The sequence below is a fragment of the Cupressus sempervirens genome, chromosome 3 (genome assembly GCF_028749045.1).
Source record: "Cupressus sempervirens isolate cs-2001-9-10 chromosome 3, ASM2874904v1, whole genome shotgun sequence".
Taxonomy (NCBI): domain Eukaryota; kingdom Viridiplantae; phylum Streptophyta; class Pinopsida; order Cupressales; family Cupressaceae; genus Cupressus; species Cupressus sempervirens.
In genome coordinates, this window is record NC_143120.1 from 957,350,522 (window position 1) to 957,364,560 (window position 14,039).

At 32.8% G+C, this 14,039-nt stretch overlaps 1 pseudogene; it reads left to right on the forward strand.

The window, feature by feature from the left end:
* The first annotated feature begins 5,472 nt into the window (after nt 1–5,472).
* Nucleotides 5,473–9,782, forward strand: LOC149569910 (uncharacterized; annotated as a pseudogene).
* Nucleotides 9,783–14,039: the final 4,257 nt, after the last annotated feature.

Consider the following 14,039-nt stretch of genomic DNA (forward strand, 5'->3'; position numbering starts at 1 on the left):
ATTACCATACATTCACATTCAATGATCCAACAACAAATTCACACTTTCAGTTCTGCTCCCTCAAAACTTTTCTTCTTCTAAAACTTCTTCTCTACTTAAAACTTGCCTAGCTCTAAGCCTAAACTCTCTATTTATACTTTCCAAAATGGCTTATAGAACATTCTAGAACATTACATAAGAGGAGGGATGACCCAAAAATGGTCTAGACTCATCCAAAGAAAAGATCTTAAATTAAATGTCGCAAATGAAATAATTCCTGCAAGTCGGCTCACAAAAATCACGTCCAAATACTAGCACTCGACATACACTGGGTAACTCGGCACCTGAAGGAATGCTATAGTAACTTCGCACCTGAAGAGTGCTACAGTAACTTGACACCTAAAGAGTAACTCAGCACCTGAAGAGTAACTCGGCACCTAAAGAGTGTGACAAGAACTCGACACCTGAAGAGGGCTATAGTAACTCAGCACCTGAAGAGTGTGACAGGAGCTCAGCACCTAAGGAGTAACTCGACACCTAAAGAGTGCGACAGGAACTCGACACCTGAAGAGGGCTTCAGTAACTCAGCACCTGAAGAGTGGGACAGGAGCTTGACACCTGAGGAGTAACTCAGCACCTAAAGAGTGCAACAGGAACTCGGCACCTGAAGAGGGCTTTAGTAACTCGGCACCTAAAGACTGTGACAGGAGCTCGACACCTGAAGAGTAGCTCGGCACTTGAAGAGTGTGACAAGAGCTCGACACCTAAAGAGTGCTACAGTAACTCGACACCAACTGCAAAATGAGCAAAAATGAGCAGGATAATAAGGCAACCTAGGATGCTCCTGCATCAATTGAAGAAGAAAAATTAAATGGCTCTACCCCAAAAAGAATGCCTCTTATCTATTCCCTCGCCCACATTAGGAAGTTCCCATTGTTTTTGGTCTCATATGATATTCATCATGTCTGGGCTCACGAGTGAGTGACCAAGAAGTTTGTCATGATTGCTGTGGAAGCCAACAAGCAAGCAAGGAAACTTATGGATTTCATCGACTATCTAGATGATGTACGCTTTAATTTTGATGTCCTTAGTATGGCCAATTTGGAAGTATTTGAGGTGAAATCTCTCTAGAAATGGGATAAGAAGAGGATAATTATGGAGTTTCTTTCCAAATAGAATGAGAAAGAAGGCATAGAGAAGGAACTACAAGGCAACATTAATGTTGAGGATGCTCTTTCTTACATTTTCAAGTTGTAAGAAGTAGGGACAAGGGTGGCTAAGACTTGGAGGAGCCACAACTCAAAGACCACCATGGTAGTGTGAAAGGAAAGGAGCCCAGTCAAGGACAAACCCAACAAACATGAGAAGCCACTAGCAAGGAGAAAGAAAGAATAGAGATCATCCACATAGCTTGCAAGGTGGTTCACTATGGAAGCTAAAACAAAATAGGGCAGAGAAAAAAGAAAAAAACAATGAAGAACCATTAATCCCACATTAGGAACACGGGTGTATTTTAAAACATTTAAAACTCCTAATGCACAATATGTTGGATGTCTTTAAGACAGTCCCTTTTGGGAAGCCATGGCCTATGGTGGAGCCTGTGAATGACCAGCATAGAGAAAAAGTCAACTAATTTTGAATGAAGTGGCATGTGTCATAGTGGACATGTGGCAACAAGGTGCATTCCTACATTGTCAAAATTTGTAGAGTTTAAGCAATGCAGGAATGAGCATGGGAGCCATGTGGCAGTGGGCTTGGGCCATTGGTGAGATGGCATACCTAGTCAACATGTAACGCCCCACCAAGGGATCCAAAAGAATTAACCTAAAATTTTACTAAGTTTGCCAAACAATTTTTTTTTTTAAAACATGAAAGATAAACCATTCATATCAAACACATAGTAGTGAAAGCAATAACATACATACAACTAAAAAAATACATAACAAGTTACATTCCTTAAGGATCCCAATATGTTGAGTCACATTTAATCTAATTAATACTAAGTCTAACACTACCACATCCACATGAAAGAATAACTAAAGACTCCAATGTCGATATTACACATTTGTTCCAAATGCCTATTCAAAATGGTCAATCATCCACTGCACATGTCACATGGTATGAAAGGCTTAAAATAATATACATGTGTGAAAATGAAGTACATCATCCTATTCTAGTCCATGATGCTACAAGTACAATAAAGTAAATGAAATCAAATTCTATACATGATACATCATCATAGAAGATATAAAAATCCATCATAAAAGATAGCCATAAATCATAAACACAACACATAATTATCTAAATGCATGGTTCCTGCCAACCATAAATAGCATCATTAGACCATCGTGGGCCCTAGCCATCCCTTCGTGTGTAACATCCCAAGCCACCAAAGAGATCATCGATATTATAGTAAGAGGGATGTCACTCCTAAAACATGCTACAACATATGCATAAAGAAATTTAACATGCAAGAATAAAACATAAGATGATCCTACAAAATAGATCGCATCATCTATCACATGCTGATAATCCATATAAAGAAACATACCGGTAAATAAAATCCATCATAATGATCCATGAATAGAATGAAGATAAATACCAACAAAGAATACTCCAACCATAGTGTCTCGGATAGATCTCAAATGGTAAGAGTGAAAAGGCACTACCACCCGACCGTGTAGGACCTAAATGGCCCACTCCCACTGTGCTGGGGAGATAGTCTCAAGTCCCAAATAGGATATCAAATCGCATAACACAAGATAAAAAAATCACATAACACAAGATAAAAAATCACATAACACAAGCACTCTCTAAGTCCAGGAATCCTAGAAGTATACTAACTCAAAGGTTCCAGCATAGACCAACATCTAATCCCAGAGGCACAACAATGACATGTAGGAAACCTACTATGTAAGCGAGAAAGTGTCATCGCACGAATCATGCTAGAGTTACCTTGGTAGTCTCTCAATAGACCCTGGCCCCCTAGTAATCCCTATGCATCCACTAGTATCCTCTCATACTAATGAGGCATACTACGAAATGCAAGGTCACAACCAAGCATTCTCTCTACTCCCATTCTAGTCTGTACAAGCACTCGAGGCATGGGCGAGAACATACAATTATCTTATTAGGTTCATTTAAATCCCCATTTAGTGTAAATGTTTTCACTTATTAAATAACTTACAATGAGTTACCTTGGCAGCCACTTAGGGCCCTGGCCCCCATTGCAAGCCACTTCCTGACACTACAAGTAGATAACCTACCCTAGGCTCATGGAATCATAAACCACAAAATCACCTCAGTCTTATACAAGCGATTGGAAAAATACCAAAAGATAATCCACAATAAGAACATCAAATCTCCATGAGCAACTAAAAAGCATCCATTGATAATCATGACCACAATAGTTCCCTATTGGAAACTGAAGGTATCAATGATAACCATAATATCTATCAGTCCTCATTGAGAAGCTGTATAGTATTCCAAAATAAATCTCAATTTTCTTATCAATGATAAATCACAACATCCACCAGTTCTCAACAAGCAACCAAAAAATATCTCAAAATAAATAATACTGATCGAAGACTCCAAAATGGTCAAGTCCAAAACATGACATCATCAAGAATAAATCAACACTTCAGTCCCATCAAGGTAATTGGAAAGTAAACCAAGTATAACTAATCGATGATTCAGAAATGATTAGGTGAAGTGTCTCATACACATACATCTCAGCTTCACACATGAAGACTAATGAGCATCAGCGAATAGTGAATACAAACATCTCATAGAGCATACCATCACATTACCATGGTTGGGTTTAGAAAGATCGAGATCAAATAACATCAACATGCCATCACATCTCATAACCCCCAAGCCTCTGGTAGACATCCTATAACTGGCCAACAATCTAGTCAACCCCAAAATCCCAAAACACAAACAATATACATACAACAATGCAAGTTCCATGTTTGGGTTTAGCTCTGAACACACAATGTCAGTTTATAGTAAAGTTCCAATTTTCACTTTAGAGTGAGCTTTCAAATTTAAAGAGGTACATCTTACTCGATAAAGTTTAACTCATTCGATTGCTCAAATAGAATACAAAATTACCCCATTCAATTTCCAAAGATAATCAAGATGCAAACACATGGTTATGCCAAGTAAGAGGTTTCAATTTTCATCTCAAAGTATATTCTAGGTAAAAGTATTCCTCATTCACCCCAATAATTAAACCCATCCGAATATTCAAATAACAAGCATCACTACTATTTGACTTTTAGTAATTCTCCAAAATAAGCCAAGGGTGATCATTCATTAAATCATTGATGTTTTCAATATTACCTCTTAATAATATAATGTTATATTCTCTTTAAGCAATGTTAATCATTAATTAAATTTAATTAAACTAATTAAATTAATTAATAATTATACAAGACTACCATCTCACCATTTATCAATAATCTATGTTTTTATAGAATTACAATAACTAGACAAGCTTAATACAATGTCTTACATTATTAATCAATCTTAATTAAATCTCATTCAATTAATAATTGTATGAAATATTCATATTATTGCCCAATTTAATAGCTCAAAATTACTTAATTAATGATGATAAATAAATATTATTATTATATCTTTTGATCATAATAATAATAATAATTTACATTAGATTATCATTAATCTCGACATATTATTATTATTTAATACAGTAAACAATATATCAACATTCAATATAAATTAAAACAATATATATTAATTAACATTTATTAATATCAATAAGTCAAAATTATTATTAAAACATTTAATAACGAATAAAGCCAACTTAATAACAAACTTAATACACTTAGGCCCCGTTTGGTTCCTGGAATATGAGTGGAATAGGAAAACGAAATTAGAATATGTTTTATATTCGCTGTTTGGTAAGTTCAATCAGAATTAGGAATAGGAAGACATATTCCAATTTTGCCCCTAAAATGAGCATATGTCTATGCCAAAAAATATCTGTTATTGGAATAGGCCATTTCCATTCCCATTCCGATTTTCCATTAAAAAAATATATTTAAAAAAAAAAAAAAATTGTTAATTTTTTTATTTTGAATTTTTTTTTTTCGAATTTTTTTTGTTAAATTTTTAATTTTTTTTTTTTTAATAACATTTTTTAAAATTATATCTATTTGTTTAAAAAAATGAAAATGAAAATAAATTAACTAAAAAAATAATAAATTAAAATTTTTTTTAGGAAGAATGTTTTTAAAAATACAAAACTTAATCTTATTCCTATTCTATTTTTGTACAACCAAACGATAGATTAACATATTCCTAGTCGAATTCCAAGTGCACCAAACATGATTGGAATTGCCTATTTCTATTCCCATTCCTCATTTCCATTCCCATTCTATTTTTCTATTCTAATTTTCTATTCCTATACCAGCAACCAAACAAGACCTTAAATAAACATTTAAAGCCCTGCGGCTATATTGGGAAGTCATGCGGCTTTCTACACTGCCCATCACAGGTGCAATATAGCAACTCATAGATGATAAAGAGCTTGACTATTGGCTGAGTAAATCTCAACTATTATATAAAATCTTGTCGCTCCTATGTGTTGATAACATCTTAACCATCGGTAGCAGGGTATGAAGCATAAGATGGGAGTATAATGAATTCTGAAGACAATAAGTTGGAGCCCATCGAGGAGGATAGGTTAAACATGTAAAAAAAATACCTTTCAGTTATCCATGCAGGTGTCTAAATAAACATGCAGTGTCTAACTGTTCACAAATATATTGTTGACGGAAAGGAATACTGAAGCTTGTTTGGTGTTATACAACAAGTGATTATATAAGCAATTCATATTCATGATAATTGGGAAGGCCACATGCATTCCAAATGTTGTATCGAGTATCTAAATTAGGAGAACAAAATGCATGATCTCTAAGGTATTGAAGTTTATGTGAGTGAAAAGCCTAAGACCGATCAAGGTGAAGTTCCAATGATGTGCTATAATCTTTATAAGAGATATGGAACTACCATGGTCAATCTCAAGGCATTATGCTATGAATTTGGTAATGATGATATTCATAGCTTTGTGCATGGAAGTTTATCATATGAGAACCTTAGACCAGATTTGAGTGCTGAGTAGTTTGTTACTAGGTACACCTTAGCAGAGAATAATATTCACAAATTCTGACAGAGTCCATGCTGCAAAAATGTTAAGTAGACTGGGCTTGGAAGATTATTTTGCAGGTGTCATATGCTTTGAAACACTCAATCCAATCTTAAATAACACAAATGACTTGGAAGCTCCCAAACTCTCTTCTAGGGAACTCGCTAATGATAATGTTTCAGAAACTACCAATCTCTGCCATGAAAATGGCAATAATACTACTGCCCTCAAATATGGTCTTAATCTTTGCAAGCCTTCGTTGGAGGCAATGGAGTTTGTGCTGAAAATAGCGAATATAGATCCTAAATGAACGATATTCCTTGATGATAGTACACATAACATAGCAATTGCCAAAGCTACAGGTTTGCATACTGTACCGGTAGGCAGTTTTGTGCGGATAGCAAATTTTGCTCTCAGAAGCATTCACAATATTAAGGAGGCGCTGCCTGAGATATGGGAAGACTGAGGAAATCTAAACTTTCAAGCGAATCAATATCCATAGAAATTGTAGTTGTTGCGTAAAACTAATTATTGGGCAACAGTACTAATGTCACCTTATAATACGAAAACCTTACAATATAATAAAGGGAGGCGATAAAAGTCTTAAGCGATTTTAATATCACTCGAGTATTGCATATGAATAGCCATGTAGCCTGTCATAGTCGTGCGATAGTTTTTAGTTAAAACTGCTCCCCCCAACAATCATAGTATTGTGTGAATCACGCACATGCTTCAAAATTAGGAAGCCACGAACAGTATAAAGGTAAGGTGGGGTAGGTTAAGTGGCTTTCTAATTATTATTTTTTTATTTTCATTTAATTTGTTTTTATTAACAAGAATATATATGATATAAAACAAATTTCTTCCCCACTTATAAATATAATTTCCATCTCTGAATTAAATCCATAATTTCGATTATGGTTTTCTTTAATTAAAAGAAAACTCCCCTCCATAATGAAGTTTATATATATATCATTTTTAAATATGAACTGGTAGAAAATTACAGCCAATCATCCCAAAAAAATTTCAACTTAGAATTTCCATATTTAATTTCAAACCTTTCCTAAATTTAATTTCCAATTTGATCCAACTCAAACCTTGATTTAAAACTAATTTCTTTCATCAATGGAATGAGGTTTTTTTTCTAATTGGGTTTTCTCATGATTTCTTCGCACAAAAAGAGAATCAACATGCATACCCAAATTTCCACAATATAAACATTCATTGCAAGAATTATCCAATAGTCATTCAGTAGACATGACGAAGAGAGGAAGATAGAGAGCATAATAAAATATGTGAAATAATCATGAGTGCCTACCTGGACACTGATGCTAATTCACTACTCCTTAGAAATCTATAGTAAAATCCCTTCCTTCTCCAATGTTCATAGCTCCTCCAAGAATCAAACCCCCAAGTGACTAGAAGCATGTAGAAGCATGTAGAAGCATGTAGTAAGCATATGAGCATGTCGAAGCGCACCATCTTGTAGAAGCCTATGAGCATGTAAAAGCCTATGGGCTTGTCGGAGCATTCAAGCTTGTAGAAGCACATGAGGATGTCTGTACACACTAGGAGAGCCTCTACATAAAGGCCTCTAAGATGCATCTAGAATACGTCTGAAAAGAACTAGGAGATAAGCATGACAACTAAGCACATAACTTCCATGATAAGAAGATAAGCATGATGAGGTGTCTAGAATGTTGTAGATATCATGTGCTCAAATAATGTGCTAACTCCTAAGTGTAGACAACATGTGCATACTTAGAGTGCAAACTCCTGTGTTGTCTACATGACAACTCTCGAGAATTTGCAAACTCCTATGTGAATAAATATTAAAATAATGCACCTTAATTTATTTAATAATCACTTTACTCTTTTTAATTTAATTTATTAATTCTAAATCTCATGCACTTATCATGTGGTCATGAAATTTTAATAAATTATTTTCTTTTTCACTTTTAAATTTATTTTCGGAACTTAATTAATAAAATATTTATTAACTTAAATAATATTATTATTTAACATTTATTTAAAAATGAACTCCAAATATATTATTATTAAATTAAATATTGTCACATTCCAAATTTAAACTTATAGCTTTCATCTCCAAATTTAATTCTTTTATTTAATTAATTTCTCAATTAATTAAATAAAATAAATATTAAAAAATATATTAATTTTCCATTAAATTAAACCATTAATTAAATCCTTTAATTAGGCTTAATTAATAGAAAATTCACCAAGAAAGAGTTTGGCAAAAATGTGACCTAGGGGTGGGCACTACATAGTAGGTGATATGGTAGCATAGGCAAATAAAAAATGGACACATGGCAATTAGGTGTTGAGATCAAACCAATAATATGGTTCCATGTGGCACACTTGTGGTGCTTGATTGAGTTAGGAGAAGAGTTGAAAATTAATTAAATATTTTTGTTTTAATATTTTATTATACAAGTAAGTTGAGCATGCATATATAACAATCAAAGTTGAAAGTTTTAAGAACCTATAGTTTATACTATAGTGGTTTTTTAAATTTCAAACATTTTGCAATTTTATGTGAAAGGCCATTGTTGGAGCCTAATTTTCAAATGCCTACTAGAGGCCTGATTTTTACTTGAAATATGGACTCCAATATATCGTTGGAATTGACAAGAGATGAGCTATCAATTTTTGAAGCTAGTTTTTACACAGGTGATCATTGATGCATGCTACAAGGGGTTTTGTATTTTCAGCATGATTTTTAGCTATGGGAAATGATTTCATTAGTGCAATTGTAGAATTCAGTTAAGATGCACCTGATATGCTTGGTTAGCTTAGTTTGTTTGAAATTTGATACATAATGATATATTTTGCCTCTAGTGTTTTACAATTTGCATGATTGTTGATGTAACTTTTTCGAGATTGTTATTTTTTGCCAAATCAGTTATATTGTTCCATCAAATATCTAGGATATTTTATGATTCTAAGAGGCAAAATGAGAAAAGATTTAATTTACCAATTGAGGAAGAGATTAGAGAGATGTTTTTAACTTGTTGAGGAAGTTTTCCAAGTGAAATATGTCATCTTCAGATCAGATCCAACAATTCATTCCTTGTCTATTTCTTCTTCTTTCTCTTCCATTGTAAGGGTTGGAAATTTCTAGTGTGAGACCATATTGTTGGATCCAGAACTGTGATTCCACCATTTTTATTTAGCATATTTCTCTTGTATGAACAATAGTAGTGAAGATAATATAGAAAGTTCAAATCTATTAGGTGTTTTTATGATCTAACTCTATACATCTGAATGTATAGGCTCAAAGAAATGAATACAAATTAGCAAGAATCTCTTAGTTTTATTCTAATTCTTATCTCCTATCTCTTGAATCTACAATCATATGTGGTTTAAGGACAAAGAACTGAAACTCATTTGCATCGCTTTAAGGTTATATGTCTGATATGTTCTTCTAGTTCGAACAAAGGGCCAAGTAAATGTTTGATGTGTTTGATAGGATTGTTGGCTATTTTGAGAAGGATGCTTCATAAGAATGAGGTCTTTATTAACATCAATGTCTGATTCACAAAGTGATAAGATAGGTCTGATATCTAGGTGCATGGAATACATCATTGATATCATAGATGTATGTGTTTGATTCATAGAATTGCTCAATAGATAAGGCACTGATCAATTACAAGATCATTTGTTCTTACTGCTGCATATTTGGGGTTTTGGCTGATGTTAAACATCATTAATCAAATATCTTTCCCTTTCATGTTGAAAAGCTAAAAAGGATGCCCTCACTTAGCTTGCAAATTTCATAGAGTTGTAATTTTCTACAACACATCTTTGTTATTGCATAAGTATAGGAGATTAAGGGTTTTATCTACTTTGTTAGATTCATGAATATGTTTTAGTACTAGTACCATATAAATTGAATCTAAGGTCCACCTGCCTAGGTTTTGTAGAGCTTGAAGTAGAAGAAGGGTCTAGCCTTATAGTTGTTGAAGATGGGAGTTAGCCACCCCTAAATGTATCTTGTTCTCACTGGGGTAATTTGGAAATGTGTTGTTTCAAAGCACCAACAATTACCTCATTTGATCAAATTCTCTTGATCAATAAAACAAATGATATTACTCAAATCATCTAAAAAATTATGTTACTAGCAAGTAGTAGGTTTGGCATCAGTGACAAATCAATGATTGAAACACATTTTCATACTAGTATCAATTTTCTTTGAACAAAAAATCCTCTTGATAACAACCAATAGGTAAGCATAAGTAAGTGATAACTCATTCATATATAATTCTTTATCTTAGGTAAAAGTTATAGTTCCTTTCAATGAAATTATCAAAATTCCTAAAAATTGGAAGGATGTCTTAAACCTCTTGTCTAAAGTAAATAAAGAAGATCGCTCAAGAGGAAAAAATGTTAATGAAGCACCACTCATATATCTTTGAACTAATATTAATGATAAATCTTCTTTAGTAGATCATTTTTATTTGACTTTATTAATTAACAATAGATTGTTGAGAATTACATGATAGATTCAGGTGTTGTGGTAAATATCATGCTTGTAGATGTCATGAAAGTGTTAGGGTTGGTAGTAAACACACCTTATGGAAAGTGGTATGAAATGGATAACTAGTTAGTGTTAGCAAGAATGATGATGATATTCCTATGGGGGAGCATCGCAGAATCACTAGAGCATTAGGGAGATTATTAGCATAATTATATGTTGTATTCATGGAAATGTTTGTCATTGATTTAAACATACTAATGATTATGAGAAGACTCACAAAGAAGTAGATAGAGATTGAGGATGATCAATTTGAAGATTTATGGTGAGGTTGTGTGCACTTGAGAATGTATTTAATAGAGTTTCCTAATCATGCAATTATGTGAGCATATAGAAATATGAAGTCAAATGATTGTTATTTCATATATATTGAAGATAACATTTTAGCAAAGTTCCTAAGAATAGGTTTCTAATAATTGGATTATATCTTCTAATAAACATAGAATGTGGTTAAGCATATTTTACAAAGGAAGAAGACATGACAAATATGGCATGGTTGATTGTGCTAATTCTGAGGTTGCACATGTGAAGGATTGTCAAGAGTATGAGTCGACAGTGTTATGTAATTATGAAAAGATGCAATGTAATGTGTATTGTATTATCTTAATGTGGTCCTATATAATTTTTAAATTGAGAAAGCCTCAAAGTTGACTCAATAATTAGTTTAAGGACTTGGTATAAATAAAAATTTCTTTCCTTGTGGTTAAGTGTGATTGTTAAGTGAACTATAAATTAAGTGTGTGGATGTGTAATGCAAGTATGGGAACATGAATGTGAGATCTTCTAAACCTGATATTGAATATCTTGAGTTTTAAGAAGTGTGTGGTGTAATTAAGGCACATCGAGCTGAAAGGGAGACTAGAATTGACAAAGAGGTTGTTGTCAATAGTTGTTTATTTGTACTATTATGTAAAGGATAGTACTAAGATCAATTGGATAGTCAGTTTAGTGATGTTGCCCTTGAAGTTGTTTGGATAATGGATCCTCCTACCTTCCACATTTCCTATCAGGGTTTGTACCACTACTGACAAGGTTGGAATCTCTTCATAGGGATTCAAAGTCTCCCAATAGGGACTCATATGTACTCAATGTATTTTAATGACTCCTAACAAGGTTTGTCATCATAACTTATATATTAGTATATCATTTTGTGGGTACCATCCATACATAGGTTTTCCTTCTAATCAAGGGTTTACCTAGTTTTAAAAAATGATGTTATTGTGTATGGCTATCTTTCTATGGTTTTGCACTTATTGATTACATGTTTCAGATTTAATAAGGTTGATAAAATTCATTTTAATTAGATAACCAGTTGACCACCCCCACACAACCCCTCCCCCCCCCCCCCCCCCCCCCCCCCCCAACCCCTCTCAGTTATCTTTGTGGACTTAACTTTGTAATAATTAGTTGTCATGGTGGGCATCAAGGTAGGTGTCAAGTTCAAATTTCCCACATTCCTAGATGTGTCATACAAGATGGGTGTTACTATGATGCAAACACTAGCCTATTATGGTATGTTATTTTGTAGGCAATTGTCCAATTTGTTTGGAGGACACATTCAATTATATTTTTCTTATGAAACTATCCCTATAAATGGAATATATATCATAATTGATAGCGAACCAAGATTTACATAATTGGTGGAAAATTTCAGTCCTTATTATGGATTCAATTTTTGTCAAATACACTTAGATAACTTTCATGTAAGATTAAATAAACAAACTCAGACTATTAATAAACCTAATGAAGTTTATTTATATGATGAAAGTGATGGAATATGACAAGTGCATTTTGATGCATCTTGTAGTTAAAAAGTGTAATGGTGCAAGAGATATTCTTACATCTCTATTTAGTAAGGTTTTCAAATATTCTTTCTTGGTGAACTTTGAATGCATCAATAATATTGATCGGCATGAAGCATTAATATTAGGGCTAAATATTGAAAAAATGCATAAGATAAAGATTCTTTTAGTTTTTGGTGATTTTGTCTTAATTATATCTCAAGTTAGAAGTAAGTTTAAAACTAAAAATTTAAGATTAAAACAAAATAGAAATTATATGTGGGACACAATAATTTTTTTTGATGCATTTTCAATAATATGGATTGATAGAGATGAGAATATTTTGGATGGCATGATGGCTATTTGTACAGAAAGAAAATTAGCATCCCATTAGAAGAAATGGTGTAGGATGAAATGAAAAATAGGTCATCTATACAAGAAAATATTCACAATTGGAAAGTTTTTTTTTTATGATGATAGGAATTTTCTTAATTTTTTTGCATACCAAGGGAAATACCGAGATCAAGGGATTTATTGGAATTGTTTTGTATAAAATTATGATGGTAAAGATAATTTTTTTGGAGAAGAAATTGTGCAACACAAAATTAAGAAGATACTAAAAGGGTTGGTAGCACTAGAGGGAACTTTTGGTGAACATGAAAATGTCGAGACTTATAAACCTCTTGCCATACAAGAATTTATTGAATAGGTTTATTCTAGGGAATGAACATTTCCAAACAAGATTTTCATTGGTAAAATTATAAACTTTAAAAAATGATCAAATATCATTTCTCTATTGAAAAATTATATGCATGTGTTTACATGGTCTTATGATGAATTACATGCTTACAAAGTAAATTTTGTACAACATGAAATATCTTTGAAGCTAGATGCTAAACCCTTCATGTAGAAGTGAAGACCTATTAACCCAATGCTAGCCCTTAAAATGAAAGAGAAAATAGTAAATATTAGAGATGTTGGGATTATTAAACTTATTAGGCATTCTACATGGGATTCAAACCTTGTTCCTATTGGAAAAGAGAATGAGGATATAAGGTTACATCTTTACATCAGAAATGTAAATATATCACCACTAAAGGATAACTATGCAATGCTAAATATGGGAACATTGATACAAAATGCCATTGAAAATAAATTACTATCTATGACGGATGATGTCTATGAATATAACCAAGTAAAGGTTAGGAAAATGGAGCAATATAAGATAATATTCACCACTCCATGGGGTTCCTATGTATATTCAAGGATGTTATTTGGACCAATGAATTTTATCACTACTTTTCAAAGGGAAATGGATGTTGCATATGAAGGAATTATTGAGAACTTATTCTCTTGGTTTATTAGGATGATCCATCTCCTATTGTTAAAGGGAAAAGTGTTGGATACAATTGATTAATTGTGTGTTGTCTTTGATGTTACACAAATGTCATATCATTATTTGTTAGTATATGCTGAGCTCACTCAAGCAATGAAGATAGTTCTTAGTTTCTAGTGAGTGTTCCAATGTTTTCCTAGTTCAAAAAGTAGTCTC